This window comes from Trichomycterus rosablanca, chromosome 10 (genome assembly GCF_030014385.1).
Source record: "Trichomycterus rosablanca isolate fTriRos1 chromosome 10, fTriRos1.hap1, whole genome shotgun sequence".
Taxonomy (NCBI): domain Eukaryota; kingdom Metazoa; phylum Chordata; class Actinopteri; order Siluriformes; family Trichomycteridae; genus Trichomycterus; species Trichomycterus rosablanca.
In genome coordinates, this window is record NC_085997.1 from 32,766,732 (window position 1) to 32,779,860 (window position 13,129).

The window sequence follows — 13,129 nt, forward strand, 5'->3', positions numbered from 1 at the left end:
AACCTTTCTTAACTTTTTTTTTATGTAACATGATACAGTTCGACCGCACTGTGCACACAAACCTTACCTTGGTGTACCTTTGTATCGTTGCTGTTATCTCTAGCATCGCTCCGATTACATGCAACTATGATATAATAAGAAGCAAAATAAAAAAACACACCTGTACTCACCCAATAACTGTGTTTTTATCTAAAATGGAACACAGACACTGTGAAAACAGCATACGTTCTAAAGCCAATGAGCTTTTAAACAAGCTCAAACACACCGATGCACCACGGACTCTTAAATGAAGCATACAGCACGATGGTTTAGCAGAAGAAATGTTGTAAGAAAGAAAGCCCCTAAATACTGACCGTCTCGTTGCTCTGCTTGCAAGCTTACTGTAACAAAAGAACGGTCGTGTATCTGATGGGTCAAGATTAGTCGCTACTCCAACAATTCTTTGCTGTGGCTGGTTAAATGCTGGAAATTCTGGACGGCGCTGAAGATCTGTGCACAGTGATTGGCTGTCGAACGTCGCAGCAATGAATGTGATTGGAGATCTTGGCAGTCCGACATTTCCAAAGTGTTTATGAAGTTGCCTTAGGAAATACCGCCACCTTCTGGTGTTGAGTTCATAAGACTTCAAATAAAACGTGTGGGGGTTTTGTCCTGTATCTTGAGATCTTCCTCTCCTCTTGGGAAAATTGGCTATGTTCATGAGGAAATGTGGTTGTTAAGATTGGCCTTGGAAGTGTAACTTGTTTTGTACGAGAAAAACGCAAAGATATAGCAATAAACACACACATATACGTATATGCTAATAATTTAGTTTGTTTGATTTTATGAACCCTGTCTAATTCAAACTTACAAGCATAATGGCATTAATTGGCGGAATTTATACCTGGCAGCACAGCCACATCCTACTAATTATCATTTCGATATTAGCGGCATCAGGCAAGGGAGCGACAATCATCTGCCGAGTCCCGTACTACTTTCAAAGCTTTCTGGGGTAGCGTGGCCGAGCGGTCTAAGGCGCTGGATTAAGGCTCCAGTCTCTTCGGGGGCTTGGGTTCGAATCCAACCGCTGCCAACTGAAGGATTTACACCAGGGGGTTTGGTGTGTATGCTCGAGGTGCACAGTAAACACTTCAAAATCCAGCATTCTCTTTAACTTTCATTTAAAAACCAGTCTGAAGAAGAAAAGCGTGTTGTTGACTTCTGCAAAACTCAGAACACCATCTTATTCCAAAGCGAGCACCATCTTCGCCAGGGTAGCATGGCCGAGCGGTCTAAGGCGCTGGATTTAGGCTCCAGTCTCTTCGGAGGCGTGGGTTCGAATCCCACTGCTGCCAACTCACGCTTTTCAACGCCGGCTCCATGTTTACGCACCCAATGCAACGTGTACTCAATCACAATCCCAAGTGGGGAACACGCAATTGGCCCTTTTCCATCCACAACCTTTCTTAACTTTTTTTTTATGTAACATGATACAGTTCGACCGCACTGTGCACACAAACCTTACCTTGGTGTACCTTTGTATCGTTGCTGTTATCTCTAGCATCGCTCCGATTACATGCAACTATGATATAATAAGAAGCAAAATAAAAACACACCTGTACTCACCCAATAACTGTGTTTTTATCTAAAATGGAACGCAGACACTGTGAAAACAGCATACGTTCTAAAGCCAATGAGCTTTTAAACAAGCTCAAACACACCGATGCACCACGGACTCTTAAATGAAGCATACAGCACGATGGTTTAGCAGAAGAAATGTTGTAAGAAAGAAAGCCCCTAAATACTGACCGTCTCGTTGCTCTGCTTGCAAGCTTACTGTAACAAAAGAACGGTCGTGTATCTGATGGGTCAAGATTAGTCGCTACTCCAACAATTCTTTGCTGTGGCTGGTTAAATGCTGGAAATTCTGGACGGCGCTGAAGATCTGTGCACAGTGATTGGCTGTCGAACGTCGCAGCAATGAATGTGATTGGAGATCTTGGCAGTCCGACATTTCCAAAGTGTTTATGAAGTTGCCTTAGGAAATACCGCCACCTTCTGGTGTTGAGTTCATAAGACTTCAAATAAAACGTGTGGGGGTTTTGTCCTGTATCTTGAGATCTTCCTCTCCTCTTGGGAAAATTGGCTATGTTCATGAGGAAATGTGGTTGTTAAGATTGGCCTTGGAAGTGTAACTTGTTTTGTACGAGAAAAACGCAAAGATATAGCAATAAACACACACATATACGTATATGCTAATAATTTTGTTTGTTTGATTTTATGAACCCTGTCTAATTCAAACTTACAAGCATAATGGCATTAATTGGCGGAATTTATACCTGGCAGCACAGCCACATCCTACTAATTATCATTTCGATATTAGCGGCATCAGGCAAGGGAGCGACAATCATCTGCCGAGTCCCGTACTACTTTCAAAGCTTTCTGGGGTAGCGTGGCCGAGCGGTCTAAGGCGCTGGATTAAGGCTCCAGTCTCTTCGGGGGCGTGGGTTCGAATCCCACCGCTGCCAACTGAAGGATTTACACCAGGGGGTTTGGTGTGTATGCTTGAGGTGCACAGTAAACACTTCAAAATCCAGCATTCTCTTTAACTTTCATTTAAAAACCAGTCTGAAGAAGAAAAGCGTGTTGTTGACTTCTGCAAAACTCAGAACACCATCTTATTCCAAAACAACATTTATTTACTAGGTTTCGAATAGTGAATCCTGATAAGAGTTGCGGAGGACATTGGAAAACAGCTTGGGCAGGAAAGGTAAGGAACACACCCTGGAAAGAAAATTAAAACAAGTCAGAAAAAGATACAGTGTGGGGAAAAACAAACATTTGCAGACTTTGGCTTGTGCTCTGTACATACATGCAGTGCCAATGTAAGTTGGATTCATGCGTAGTGGTACAGCCACCTCCTAATAGGAAGACTTTGATGTTATTAGAAAACTTTCAGCACGAGTTTGTTCATGGAAGTTGATGCCGCAGCGAACTTAAATACGGCATCAGATCAGAAAGCAGCGATCAACGAGCACCACCCTCGCCAGGGTAGCGTGGCCGAGCGGTCTAAGGCGCTGGATTTAGGCTCCAGTCTCTTCGGAGGCGTGGGTTCGAATCCCACCGCTGCCAACTCATGATGTTTACCAGTTTGGTGTAGCTTTTGGTTTAGCTGCACTTGGAGCTTTTCAGTGCGCAACCTATTTGAATTCAATTGGAAAATGCAGGTAGAAATTGCATGCGTAGTTGCTCGTTTTGATCGACACCCACACCAGTGGTAGCGTGGCCGAGCGGTCTAAGGCGCTGGATTAAGGCTCCAGTCTCTTCGGGGGCGTGGGTTCGAATCCCACCGCTGCCAACTCAAGCTTTTCAACGCCGGCTCCATGTTTACGCACCCAATGCAACGTGTACTCAATCACAATCCCAAGTGGGGCACACGCAATTGGCCCTTTTCCATCCACAACCTTTCTTAACTTTTTTTTTTATGTAACATGATACAGTTCGACCGCACTGTGCACACAAACCTTACCTTGGTGTACCTTTGTATCGTTGCTGTTATCTCTAGCATCGCTCCGATTACATGCAACTATGATATAATAAGAAGCAAAATAAAAAAACACACCTGTACTCACCCAATAACTGTGTTTTTATCTAAAATGGAACGCAGACACTGTGAAAACAGCATACGTTCTAAAGCCAATGAGCTTTTAAACAAGCTCAAACACACCGATGCACCACGGACTCTTAAATGAAGCATACAGCACGATGGTTTAGCAGAAGAAATGTTGTAAGAAAGAAAGCCCCTAAATACTGACCGTCTCGTTGCTCTGCTTGCAAGCTTACTGTAACAAAAGAACGGTCGTGTATCTGACGGGTCAAGATTAGTCGCTACTCCAACAATTCTTTGCTGTGGCTGGTTAAATGCTGGAAATTCTGGACGGCGCTGAAGATCTGTGCACAGTGATTGGCTGTCGAACGTCGCAGCAATGAAAGTGATTGGAGATCTTGGCAGTCCGACATTTCCAAAGTGTTTATGAAGTTGCCTTAGGAAATACCGCCACCTTCTGGTGTTGAGTTCATAAGACTTCAAATAAAACGTGTGGGGGTTTTGTCCTGTATCTTGAGATCTTCCTCTCCTCTTGGGAAAATTGGCTATGTTCATGAGGAAATGTGGTTGTTAAGATTGGCCTTGGAAGTGTAACTTGTTTTGTACGAGAAAAACGCAAAGATATAGCAATAAACACACACATATACGTATATGCTAATAATTTTGTTTGTTTGATTTTATGAACCCTGTCTAATTCAAACTTACAAGCATAATGGCATTAATTGGCGGAATTTATACCTGGCAGCAGAGCCACCCCCTACCATTAACATTTCAATATTAGCGGCATCAGGCAAGGGAGCGACAATCATCTGCCGAGTCCCGTACTACTTTCAAAGCTTTCTGGGGTAGCGTGGCCGAGCGGTCTAAGGCGCTGGATTAAGGCTCCAGTCTCTTCAGGGGCGTGGGTTCGAATCCCACCGCTGCCAACTTAAGGATTTACACCAGGGGGTTTGGTGTGTATGCTCGAGGTGCACAGTAAACACTTCAAAATCCAGCATTCTCTTTAACTTTCATTTAAAAACCAGTCTGAAGAAGAAAAGCGTGTTGTTGACTTCTGCAAAACTCAGAACACCATCTTATTCCAAAACAACATTTATTTACTAGGTTTCGAATAGTGAATCCTGATAAGAGTTGCGGAGGACATTGGAAAACAGCTTGGGCAGGAAAGGTAAGGAACACACCCTGGAAAGAAAATTAAAACAAGTCAGAAAAAGATACAGTGTGGGGAAAAACAAACATTTGCAGACTTTGGCTTGTGCTCTGTACATACATGCAGTGCCAATGTAAGTTGGATTCATGCGTAGTGGTACAGCCACCTCCTAATAGGAAGACTTTGATGTTATTAGAAAACTTTCAGCACGAGTTTGTTCATGGAAGTTGATGCCGCAGCGAACTTAAATACGGCATCAGATCAGAAAGCAGCGATCAACGAGCACCACCCTCGCCAGGGGAGCGTGGCCGAGCGGTCTAAAGCGCTGGATTTAGGCTCCAGTCTCTTCGGAGGCGTGGGTTCGAATCCCACCGCTGCCAACTCATGATGTTTACCAGTTTGGTGTAGCTTTTGGTTTAGCTGCACTTGGAGCTTTTCAGTGCGCAACCTATTTGAATTCAATTGGAAAATGCAGGTAGAAATTGCATGCGTAGTTGCTCGTTTTGATCGACACCCACACCAGTGGTAGCGTGGCCGAGCGGTCTAAGGCGCTGGATTAAGGCTCCAGTCTCTTCGGGGGCGTGGGTTCGAATCCCACCGCTGCCAACTCAAGCTTTTCAACGCCGGCTCCATGTTTACGCACCCAATGCAACGTGTACTCAATCACAATCCCAAGTGGGGAACACGCAATTGGCCCTTTTCCATCCACAACCTTTCTTAACTTTTTTTTTATGTAACATGATACAGTTCGACCGCACTGTGCACACAAACCTTACCTTGGTGTACCTTTGTATCGTTGCTGTTATCTCTAGCATCGCTCCGATTACATGCAACTATGATATAATAAGAAGCAAAATAAAAAAACACACCTGTACTCACCCAATAACTGTGTTTTTATCTAAAATGGAACGCAGACACTGTGAAAACAGCATACGTTCTAAAGCCAATGAGCTTTTAAACAAGCTCAAACACACCGATGCACCACGGACTCTTAAATGAAGCATACAGCACGATGGTTTAGCAGAAGAAATGTTGTAAGAAAGAAAGCCCCTAAATACTGACCGTCTCGTTGCTCTGCTTGCAAGCTTACTGTAACAAAAGAACGGTCGTGTATCTGACGGGTCAAGATTAGTCGCTACTCCAACAATTCTTTGCTGTGGCTGGTTAAATGCTGGAAATTCTGGACGGCGCTGAAGATCTGTGCACAGTGATTGGCTGTCGAACGTCGCAGCAATGAATGTGATTGGAGATCTTGGCAGTCCGACGTTTCCAAAGTGTTTATGAAGTTGCCTTAGGAAATACCGCCACCTTCTGGTGTTGAGTTCATAAGACTTCAAATAAAACGTGTGGGGGTTTTGTCCTGTATCTTGAGATCTTCCTCTCCTCTTGGGAAAATTGGCTATGTTCATGAGGAAATGTGGTTGTTAAGATTGGCCTTGGAAGTGTAACTTGTTTTGTACGAGAAAAACGCAAAGATATAGCAATAAACACACACATATACGTATATGCTAATAATTTTGTTTGTTTGATTTTATGAACCCTGTCTAATTCAAACTTACAAGCATAATGGCATTAATTGGCGGAATTTATACCTGGCAGCAGAGCCACCCCCTACCATTAACATTTCAATATTAGCGGCATCAGGCAAGGGAGCGACAATCATCTGCCGAGTCCCGTACTACTTTCAAAGCTTTCTGGGGTAGCGTGGCCGAGCGGTCTAAGGCGCTGGATTAAGGCTCCAGTCTCTTCAGGGGCGTGGGTTCGAATCCCACCGCTGCCAACTTAAGGATTTACACCAGGGGGTTTGGTGTGTATGCTCGAGGTGCACAGTAAACACTTCAAAATCCAGCATTCTCTTTAACTTTCATTTAAAAACCAGTCTGAAGAAGAAAAGCGTGTTGTTGACTTCTGCAAAACTCAGAACACCATCTTATTCCAAAACAACATTTATTTACTAGGTTTCGAATAGTGAATCCTGATAAGAGTTGCGGAGGACATTGGAAAACAGCTTGGGCAGGAAAGGTAAGGAACACACCCTGGAAAGAAAATTAAAACAAGTCAGAAAAAGATACAGTGTGGGGAAAAACAAACATTTGCAGACTTTGGCTTGTGCTCTGTACATACATGCAGTGCCAATGTAAGTTGGATTCATGCGTAGTGGTACAGCCACCTCCTAATAGGAAGACTTTGATGTTATTAGAAAACTTTCAGCACGAGTTTGTTCATGGAAGTTGATGCCGCAGCGAACTTAAATACGGCATCAGATCAGAAAGCAGCGATCAACGAGCACCACCCTCGCCAGGGTAGCGTGGCCGAGCGGTCTAAGGCGCTGGATTTAGGCTCCAGTCTCTTCGGAGGCGTGGGTTCGAATCCCACCGCTGCCAACTCATGATGTTTACCAGTTTGGTGTAGCTTTTGGTTTAGCTGCACTTGGAGCTTTTCAGTGCGCAACCTATTTGAATTCAATTGGAAAATGCAGGTAGAAATTGCATGCGTAGTTGCTCGTTTTGATCGACACCCACACCAGTGGTAGCGTGGCCGAGCGGTCTAAGGCGCTGGATTAAGGCTCCAGTCTCTTCGGGGGCGTGGGTTCGAATCCCACCGCTGCCAACTCAAGCTTTTCAACGCCGGCTCCATGTTTACGCACCCAATGCAACGTGTACTCAATCACAATCCCAAGTGGGGCACACGCAATTGGCCCTTTTCCATCCACAACCTTTCTTAACTTTTTTTTTATGTAACATGATACAGTTCGACCGCACTGTGCACACAAACCTTACCTTGGTGTACCTTTGTATCGTTGCTGTTATCTCTAGCATCGCTCCGATTACATGCAACTATGATATAATAAGAAGCAAAATAAAAAAACACACCTGTACTCACCCAATAACTGTGTTTTTATCTAAAATGGAACGCAGACACTGTGAAAACAGCATACGTTCTAAAGCCAATGAGCTTTTAAACAAGCTCAAACACACCGATGCACCACGGACTCTTAAATGAAGCATACAGCACGATGGTTTAGCAGAAGAAATGTTGTAAGAAAGAAAGCCCCTAAATACTGACCGTCTCGTTGCTCTGCTTGCAAGCTTACTGTAACAAAAGAACGGTCGTGTATCTGATGGGTCAAGATTAGTCGCTACTCCAACAATTCTTTGCTGTGGCTGGTTAAATGCTGGAAATTCTGGACGGCGCTGAAGATCTGTGCACAGTGATTGGCTGTCGAACGTCGCAGCAATGAATGTGATTGGAGATCTTGGCAGTCCGACGTTTCCAAAGTGTTTATGAAGTTGCCTTAGGAAATACCGCCACCTTCTGGTGTTGAGTTCATAAGACTTCAAATAAAACGTGTGGGGGTTTTGTCCTGTATCTTGAGATCTTCCTCTCCTCTTGGGAAAATTGGCTATGTTCATGAGGAAATGTGGTTGTTAAGATTGGCCTTGGAAGTGTAACTTGTTTTGTACGAGAAAAACGCAAAGATATAGCAATAAACACACACATATACGTATATGCTAATAATTTTGTTTGTTTGATTTTATGAACCCTGTCTAATTCAAACTTACAAGCATAATGGCATTAATTGGCGGAATTTATACCTGGCAGCAGAGCCACCCCCTACCATTAACATTTCAATATTAGCGGCATCAGGCAAGGGAGCGACAATCATCTGCCGAGTCCCGAGTCCCGTGGCCGAGCGGTCTAAGGCGCTGGATTAAGGCTCCAGTCTCTTCAGGGGCGTGGGTTCGAATCCCACCGCTGCCAACTTAAGGATTTACACCAGGGGGTTTGGTGTGTATGCTCGAGGTGCACAGTAAACACTTCAAAATCCAGCATTCTCTTTAACTTTCATTTAAAAACCAGTCTGAAGAAGAAAAGCGTGTTGTTGACTTCTGCAAAACTCAGAACACCATCTTATTCCAAAACAACATTTATTTACTAGGTTTCGAATAGTGAATCCTGATAAGAGTTGCGGAGGACATTGGAAAACAGCTTGGGCAGGAAAGGTAAGGAACACACCCTGGAAAGAAAATTAAAACAAGTCAGAAAAAGATACAGTGTGGGGAAAAACAAACATTTGCAGACTTTGGCTTGTGCTCTGTACATACATGCAGTGCCAATGTAAGTTGGATTCATGCGTAGTGGTACAGCCACCTCCTAATAGGAAGACTTTGATGTTATTAGAAAACTTTCAGCACGAGTTTGTTCATGGAAGTTGATGCCGCAGCGAACTTAAATACGGCATCAGATCAGAAAGCAGCGATCAACGAGCACCACCCTCGCCAGGGTAGCGTGGCCGAGCGGTCTAAAGCGCTGGATTTAGGCTCCAGTCTCTTCGGAGGCGTGGGTTCGAATCCCACCGCTGCCAACTCATGATGTTTACCAGTTTGGTGTAGCTTTTGGTTTAGCTGCACTTGGAGCTTTTCAGTGCGCAACCTATTTGAATTCAATTGGAAAATGCAGGTAGAAATTGCATGCGTAGTTGCTCGTTTTGATCGACACCCACACCAGTGGTAGCGTGGCCGAGCGGTCTAAGGCGCTGGATTAAGGCTCCAGTCTCTTCGGGGGCGTGGGTTCGAATCCCACCGCTGCCAACTCAAGCTTTTCAACGCCGGCTCCATGTTTACGCACCCAATGCAACGTGTACTCAATCACAATCCCAAGTGGGGAACACGCAATTGGCCCTTTTCCATCCACAACCTTTCTTAACTTTTTTTTTTATGTAACATGATACAGTTCGACCGCACTGTGCACACAAACCTTACCTTGGTGTACCTTTGTATCGTTGCTGTTATCTCTAGCATCGCTCCGATTACATGCAACTATGATATAATAAGAAGCAAAATAAAAAAACACACCTGTACTCACCCAATAACTGTGTTTTTATCTAAAATGGAACGCAGACACTGTGAAAACAGCATACGTTCTAAAGCCAATGAGCTTTTAAACAAGCTCAAACACACCGATGCACCACGGACTCTTAAATGAAGCATACAGCACGATGGTTTAGCAGAAGAAATGTTGTAAGAAAGAAAGCCCCTAAATACTGACCGTCTCGTTGCTCTGCTTGCAAGCTTACTGTAACAAAAGAACGGTCGTGTATCTGATGGGTTAAGATTAGTCGCTACTCCAACAATTCTTTGCTGTGGCTGGTTAAATGCTGGAAATTCTGGACGGCGCTGAAGATCTGTGCACAGTGATTGGCTGTCGAACGTCGCAGCAATGAATGTGATTAAAGATCTTGGCAGTCCGACGTTTCCAAAGTGTTTATGAAGTTGCCTTAGGAAATACCGCCACCTTCTGGTGTTGAGTTCATAAGACTTCAAATAAAACGTGTGGGGGTTTTGTCCTGTATCTTGAGATCTTCCTCTCCTCTTGGGAAAATTGGCTATGTTCATGAGGAAATGTGGTTGTTAAGATTGGCCTTGGAAGTGTAACTTGTTCTGTACGAGAAAAACGCAAAGATATAGCAATAAACACACACATATACGTATATGCTAATAATTTAGTTTGTTTGATTTTATGAACCCTGTCTAATTCAAACTTACAAGCATAATGGCATTAATTGGCGGAATTTATACCTGGCAGCAGAGCCACCCCCTACCATTAACATTTCAATATTAGCGGCATCAGGCAAGGGAGCGACAATCATCTGCCGAGTCCCGTACTACTTTCAAAGCTTTCTGGGGTAGCGTGGCCGAGCGGTCTAAGGCGCTGGATTAAGGCTCCAGTCTCTTCGGGGGCGTGGGTTCGAATCCCACCGCTGCCAACTTAAGGATTTACACCAGGAGGTTTGGTGTGTATGCTCGAGGTGCACAGTAAACACTTCAAAATCCAGCATTCTCTTTAACTTTCATTTAAAAACCAGTCTGAAGAAGAAAAGCGTGTTGTTGACTTCTGCAAAACTCAGAACACCATCTTATTCCAAAACAACATTTATTTACTAGGTTTCGAATAGTGAATCCTGATAAGAGTTGCGGAGGACTTTGGAAAACAGCTTGGGCAGGAAAGGTAAGTACACACCCTGGAAAGAAAATTAAAACAAGTCAGAAAAAGATACAGTGTGGGGAAAAACAAACATTTGCAGACTTTGGCCTGTGCTCTGTACATACATGCAGTGCCAATGTAAGTTGGATTCATGCGTAGTGGTACAGCCACCTCCTAATAGGAAGACTTTGATGTTATTAGAAAACTTTCAGCACGAGTTTGTTCATGGAAGTTGATGCCCATGATGTCGCAGCGAACTTAAATACGGCATCAGATCAGAAAGCAGCGAACTTAAATACGGCATCAGATCAGAAAGCAGCGATCAACGAGCATCACCGTCGCCAGGGTAGCGTGGCCGAGCGGTCTAAGGCGCTGGATTTAGACTCCAGTCTCTTCGGAGGCGTGGGTTCGAATCCCACAGCTGCCAACTCATGATGTTTACCAGTTTGGTGTAGCTTTTGGTTTAGCTGCACTTGGAGCTTTTCAGTGCGCAACCTATTTGAATTCAATTGGAAAATGCAGGTAGAAATTGAAATACGTTCTAAAGCCAATGAGCTTTTAAACAAGCTCAAACACACCGATGCACCACGGACTCTTAAATGAAGCATACAGCACGATGGTTTAAATTCACCGGGTAATTCCATGAACTTGCGACTGAAAAGTAAATGATGTAAATACAAGTTACCTCAGCGGTACCATGTGTTTGTCCAAACCAAGTACGAGTAAAAAAAGAAAAGTGGATCTCGAGCATATGAAATTTAACCCTGAATGGACATACAGGTATTTTCTCATGTCTGGTGTGCTTGCGACCACATTAATTGGTTGGTGTCAGAAAGCTGCTGCAGTATCTCCCACTGACCAACACATTTCTTCTAACTACCTGATTTTATGTAACTGTATTTAGTGCTGGGCGATTTTCACGATTAATTCGGTTAATTCGAATGAACGTTTTCACATGATGTTAGAAATGTGACGATCGCGATTGTTTACATACTTTATATTTTAATTAAAATACCAACATGTCATGAGGCAGAAACTGAGGAGACGCTCGCGGAATATAAATCAGGGACAGTTTAATATCAAATGGGCAAAAACAGTGTACAAAATCCAAAACCAGAGGATAAACAGACAGGCAGCAAACGGAAGACAGCAAGGATCATACACTGTAACGGTTAGATTCAGAAATAAGGACACAAACACAATCGGCAAAACTTCACAACGATACACACGAACAGAAGAGTTTAAATAAGATTCATGGAACCGAACACAACTGAACTGAATCAAAACTCCGGAGACGGTGAGCGCGATCAGGATTGGCTGACCGGGGACATGTGATAGTCACGTGACACTCCAGGGGCTCATGGGAATTGTAGTCCATATGGTTAGACGTGGAATGTGCCCCCTCCATCCACCCCCCAATCACAAGAGGGCAAAATCATAGCTGAGCTGAGTGCTTATTCGATGTCCCCCAGAGTAGATACTGATACAGACTCACTTATATGGTGGAAACAGTAAACTGGCTCGTGTTCCTTTTAAAAAACATGTAAAGAACTGTTTGTGGTTTTGCACTTTTCTTATGCTGCCCATTATTTAAAGTGAGTTTGTGAGTTTTTTATATAAAGGATATAGCTAATTAAGATTTCTATTTTGTTCAAATTATTGTTAATTATTGTTATATTGTTATTGTTATAAAGTTTGAGTTCCTTGAAAGGATAATTAGGTGGTGCTGTTACTATTTTTGCATTTCTGCAGTCTTTTAAATTTAAATTTTTCAATTTCATTATACAAAAAAAAAAAAAAAAAATTGCAATCGCAATCGAGAATCAATAATACATTTGAAAATAATCGAATTTTTTTTTTTCAATATCACCCAGCCCTAACTGTATTACAAATTCATGTGGACAGATCTGTAAAAATGAAATGTGTGGCCCTCTGGTTTAGGTGTTTATGTGAAATCGGCCCTTGGTAAAAAGAAGTTGTGCACCCCTGGTTTATGATTGATTATGAAGATTTCTGACTTGTTTTTATTAAACCTAGTAAATAAATGTTGTTTTGGAATAAGATGGTGTTCTGAGTTTTGCAGAAGTCAACAACACGCCTTTCTTTTTCAGGCTGGTTTTTAAATACAAGTTAAAGATAAGGCAGGATTTGAAGTCACATTCATTGCTGCTACGTTCTACAGCCTACGTTCGAGTTCTGTTTGTGGACTTCAGCTCGGCTTTTAACACCATAGTGCCAGAGCTGCTGCAGGTCAAACTGTCCCAGCTGTCAGTGCCGGATGCCATCTGCCGGTGGATCATGGACTTTCTGACAAATAGGACACAGCAGGTACGGCTAGGAAAACACACTTCAGACCAGCGGAACCTAAGTACTGGTGTACCACAAGGCTGTGTGCTTTCACCCCTTCT

The 13,129-nt window shown here is 43.3% G+C and overlaps 2 long non-coding RNA genes and 15 other non-coding genes across 19 annotated transcripts; 15 read left to right on the forward strand and 2 right to left on the reverse strand.

The window, feature by feature from the left end:
- Positions 1–990: 990 nt before the first annotated feature.
- trnal-aag (transfer RNA leucine (anticodon AAG)) lies at positions 991–1,072 on the forward strand. The gene has a single exon. It is a non-coding gene; the product is annotated as a tRNA-Leu (tRNA).
- A 180-nt stretch (positions 1,073–1,252) lies between these two features.
- trnal-uag (transfer RNA leucine (anticodon UAG)) lies at positions 1,253–1,334 on the forward strand. Its single transcript has one exon. It is a non-coding gene; the product is annotated as a tRNA-Leu (tRNA).
- Positions 1,335–2,425: 1,091 nt separating this feature from the next.
- Positions 2,426–2,507, forward strand: trnal-aag (transfer RNA leucine (anticodon AAG)). Its single transcript has one exon. It is a non-coding gene; the product is annotated as a tRNA-Leu (tRNA).
- Positions 2,508–2,657: 150 nt separating this feature from the next.
- LOC134321981 (uncharacterized) lies at positions 2,658–3,950 on the reverse strand. Its single transcript, XR_010013946.1, has 2 exons — positions 3,795–3,950; positions 2,658–2,763 (listed from the first exon to the last, which is right to left on the reverse strand). It is a non-coding gene; the product is annotated as an uncharacterized LOC134321981 (long non-coding RNA).
- On the forward strand, positions 3,030–3,111 carry trnal-uag (transfer RNA leucine (anticodon UAG)). The gene has a single exon. It is a non-coding gene; the product is annotated as a tRNA-Leu (tRNA).
- On the forward strand, positions 3,256–3,337 carry trnal-aag (transfer RNA leucine (anticodon AAG)). Its single transcript has one exon. It is a non-coding gene; the product is annotated as a tRNA-Leu (tRNA).
- Positions 3,951–4,238: 288 nt separating the features above from the next.
- Positions 4,239–9,936, reverse strand: LOC134321437 (uncharacterized). 3 transcript variants are annotated; one of them, XR_010013855.1, is made up of 3 exons: positions 9,786–9,936; positions 5,799–8,754; positions 4,239–4,768 (listed from the first exon to the last, which is right to left on the reverse strand). It is a non-coding gene; the product is annotated as an uncharacterized LOC134321437 (long non-coding RNA). The 3 variants fall into 3 exon arrangements; XR_010013854.1 differs by having other exon boundaries at positions 5,799–6,772; positions 7,803–9,936; XR_010013853.1 differs by having other exon boundaries at positions 5,799–9,936.
- Positions 4,431–4,512, forward strand: trnal-aag (transfer RNA leucine (anticodon AAG)). The gene has a single exon. It is a non-coding gene; the product is annotated as a tRNA-Leu (tRNA).
- Positions 5,035–5,116, forward strand: trnal-uag (transfer RNA leucine (anticodon UAG)). Its single transcript has one exon. It is a non-coding gene; the product is annotated as a tRNA-Leu (tRNA).
- trnal-aag (transfer RNA leucine (anticodon AAG)) lies at positions 5,261–5,342 on the forward strand. The gene has a single exon. It is a non-coding gene; the product is annotated as a tRNA-Leu (tRNA).
- trnal-aag (transfer RNA leucine (anticodon AAG)) lies at positions 6,435–6,516 on the forward strand. The gene has a single exon. It is a non-coding gene; the product is annotated as a tRNA-Leu (tRNA).
- trnal-uag (transfer RNA leucine (anticodon UAG)) lies at positions 7,039–7,120 on the forward strand. The gene has a single exon. It is a non-coding gene; the product is annotated as a tRNA-Leu (tRNA).
- trnal-aag (transfer RNA leucine (anticodon AAG)) lies at positions 7,265–7,346 on the forward strand. The gene has a single exon. It is a non-coding gene; the product is annotated as a tRNA-Leu (tRNA).
- trnal-uag (transfer RNA leucine (anticodon UAG)) lies at positions 9,021–9,102 on the forward strand. Its single transcript has one exon. It is a non-coding gene; the product is annotated as a tRNA-Leu (tRNA).
- On the forward strand, positions 9,247–9,328 carry trnal-aag (transfer RNA leucine (anticodon AAG)). The gene has a single exon. It is a non-coding gene; the product is annotated as a tRNA-Leu (tRNA).
- Positions 9,937–10,421: 485 nt separating the features above from the next.
- Positions 10,422–10,503, forward strand: trnal-aag (transfer RNA leucine (anticodon AAG)). Its single transcript has one exon. It is a non-coding gene; the product is annotated as a tRNA-Leu (tRNA).
- Positions 10,504–11,066: 563 nt separating this feature from the next.
- Positions 11,067–11,148, forward strand: trnal-uag (transfer RNA leucine (anticodon UAG)). Its single transcript has one exon. It is a non-coding gene; the product is annotated as a tRNA-Leu (tRNA).
- The last annotated feature ends 1,981 nt before the right edge of the window (positions 11,149–13,129 follow it).